Source organism: Nematolebias whitei, chromosome 6 (genome assembly GCF_014905685.2).
Source record: "Nematolebias whitei isolate Nwh7 chromosome 6, NemWhi1, whole genome shotgun sequence".
Taxonomy (NCBI): Eukaryota; Metazoa; Chordata; class Actinopteri; order Cyprinodontiformes; family Rivulidae; genus Nematolebias; species Nematolebias whitei.
The window spans coordinates 52,323,030-52,326,616 of record NC_056503.1 but is presented as its reverse complement, the minus strand read 5'-3'; positions in this window follow the sequence as shown (position 1 = coordinate 52,326,616).

The window sequence follows — 3,587 nt, the reverse complement described above, 5'->3', positions numbered from 1 at the left end:
ATCTCTTTTCAGAGGTTCATAAGTGGTTAAGTCACTAAGGAGTGTCATAACTTTCTCATGATAGTCTTTCTGGTTCAAAATCACTGTGCACCTTCCTTTGTCTGCTGGGAGAATGATGATGTTTTTGTCCTTGCTAAGAGTGGTGAATGCATCCCTCTCCTCTCTACTGATGTTGGAAGTTGGTGGTTTGGCATTGCTGAGGCAGGATGAAACTTTGATTCTGAGCTGTTCTGCTTCAGCCTCTTTAATTTTGTTGTTGCGGATGGCTGACTCAGTAGCTGTGATCATCTCCACCAGAGGAATTCTACTTGGTGCAACCGCAAAGTTCAGTCCCCTGGCAAGAATCTCTGTCTCCGGCTGGAAACCCATGTTTCTGCCTATAATATTGCTCCCCATATGTGAAGTAGGTTGACTGCAGGCACAGTTTCAAGAGTTGACACAGTTGTTCTGTGGAAAGCGTGGTCCTGCTGCTCAGAGTGGTGTCTGATTTTAATCTTAAACTGACCACCTCTATGGCATTATCAACAGGACCGCACGTAAAGAGTGATGTGACATGAAAAGAGACATTTGTTTCATCAGTCTCCATAATGACATCCCTCACCTTTTTCACAAACTGTGGACAACTGTCCCCCTCTTACAATGCTGGTATTGCTAGTATCACTCAGCCCCCTGTGAATATTAAACAGCCATCAGGTGCTAATGATCCATCGTTAGGCAGATGGTCCTCCATGATCATGTGATCAGCTGGTTTTGGCTGTCAGCAGGTTGATCCGCTCTGAGAAGGTGCTATCTATAAGACTGAGCCGATTACAGCACCTCAGACTGAGGAAGTCTTTCGGATGAAAGATGAAACGTTTCTACTTTTTTTGTTTTTGAATGTCCAGAGAACCAGACTTTTTTAGACACTTGAAATAATGCATCCATCCATTTTCTTCCACGTATCCAGTGTCGGGTCGCAGTGGTAGCAGCGTAAAAGCAGGGAGGCCCAGACTTCCCTCTCCCCAGCCACTTGGTCCAGCTCCACCGGGGGATTTCCGAGGCGTTCCCAGGCCAGTCGAGAAACATAGTCCCTCCAGCGTGTCCTGGGTCTTCCTCTGGGTCTCCTCCCGGTGTGACGTGCCCGGAACACCTCACCAGGGAGGCGTCCAGGAGGCATCCTAACCAGATGGCCGAGCCACATCAACTGGCTCCTGTCGACGTGGAGAAGCAGTGGCTCTACTTTGAGTTCCTCCTGGATGAACGAGCTTCTCACCCTATCTCTAAGGGAAAGCCCAGACACCCTGCAGAGAAAACTCATTTCGGCTGCCTGTATCCATGATCTCGTTCTTTCGGTCACAACCCAAAGCTCATGACCATAGATGAGGGTAAGAACGTAGATCAGCGGTAAATTGAGAGCTTTGCCTTTTGACTCAGCTCTCTCTTCGCCATAACAGACCTGTACAGCGCTCGCTTCACTGCCGACGCTGCACTAATCCGCCTGTCGATCTCCCTCATTCATGAATAAGACCCCAAGATACTTGAACTCCTCCACTTGGGGCAGGACCTCCTCCACAACCCAAAAAGGGCACTCTACCCTTTTCTTGCTCAAGACCATGGCCTCAGATGTGGAAGAATTGATCCTCATCCTGGCCACGTCACAGTCGGCAGTGAACTGCTCCAGTGAAAGCTGTAGGTGACGACCTGATAAAGCCAATAGGACCACATCATCTGCTAAATGCAGAGATGTGATCCTAAGGCCACCAAAATGGATTCCGTCAACACCTTGGCTGCGCCTAGAAATTCTGTCCATAAAAGTTATGAACAGAATCGGTGATAAAAGGCAACCTTGGCAGAGTCCAAATCTCACTGGGAATGAGCCCGACTTACTGCCGCCAATGCAGACCAAGCTCTGACACGGTCATACAGGGACCTAACAGCCCGTATCTAAGGGCCAGGTACCCCATACCCCCGGAGTACCCCTACAGGGTTCCCCGAGGGACGTGATCGAACGCCTTACCCAAGTCTACAAATAACATGTAGACTGGTTGGGCAAACGCCCACGCAACCTCCAGGACCCTGCTGAGGGTGTAGAGCTGGTCCAGTGTTCCACGACCAGGACGAAAACTGCACTGCTACTCCTGAATCCGAGGTTCGGCTATCGGACGGACCCTCCTCTCCAGAACCCCTGAATAGACCTGACCAGGGAGGCTTAAGAGCATGATCCCCTGTAGTTGGAACACACTCTATGGTCCCCCTTTTGAATAGGAGAACCACCACCCTGGTCTGACAATCCAGGGGAACTTCCCCCAATGTCCACGCAATATTTCAGAGTCATGTAAGACAACACAACCCCTCAACATCCAGAGCCTTAAGGAACTCTGGGTGAATCTTATCCACCCCTGGGGCCCTGCCTCCGAGGAGCTTTTTAACAACCTCAGTGACTCAGAACCAGAGATTGGAGAGCCCGACCCAAAGTCCTCAGGCTCCGCTTCCTCAGTGGAAGACCTGCCAGTGGGATTGAGGAGGTCTTCCAAGTATTCTGCCCACCAATTCATGACATCCTGAGTTGAGGTCAGCAGCACACCACCCCCACTACAAACAGTCTTGGTGGTGTACCCCCCCCCCCCACCCCCAAGATGCTGGATGGTGGACCAGAATCACCTCGAAACTGTACAGATGTCATTTTCCATGGCTTCTCCAAACTCCTCCCATGCCCAAGTTTTTGCCTCAGCCACCACCCGAGCTGCATGCCGCTTGGACTGCTGGTATCCATCAGCTGCTTCTGGAGTCCCACAGGCCAAAAAGGCCCAATAGGACTCTTTCTTCAGTCTGACAACGTCCCTCACTGCCGGTGTCCACCACCGGGTTCAAGGGTTACCATCGCGACAGGCACAGACAACCTTGCAGCCACAGCTCCGATAAGCCGTATCAACAATAGAGGTGCCGAACATGGCCCACTCGGACTCCATGTACTCCACCTCCCCCGGAACGTGTTTTGAAGCTCTCCTGGAGGTGGGAGTTAAAGCTCAGTCTCATGGGAGACTCTGCCAGATGTTCCCAGCAGACCCTCACAATACGTTTGGGTCTGCCAGGTTTGACCGGCATCCTCCCCATCATTGGAGCTAACTCACCACCACTTAGTGGTCAGTGAACAGCTCTACCCCTCTCTTCACCCAAGTATCTAAAACATGCGGCCGCAGATCAGATGAGATGACAACAAAGTCGATCATCAAACTGCGGCCTAGGGTGTCCTGGTGCCAAGAGCACATATGGATACCCTTATGCTGGTGTTCGTCATGGACAATCCATGACGTGTACAGAAGTCCAATAACAGAACACCACTCTGGTTCATATCATGCTTCTTCCAACTGAGGCGGCTGTCTAAACTGAAGCCCATATTGTCCAAAAATAACCTGGAGACAGTAATACATGCATTCTTTACATCTAGGCTTGATTACTGCAATTCACTCCTGTTTGGTATCAGTCAGACCTCCATTGCATGACTACAACTGGTCCAGAATGCAGCAGCCCGATTTTTAACCAGTGCAGTGAGGCCAAAACTGGTGTAATGTGCTCTCTTTTGCCTGTACTGGTTAAAAATCGGGCTG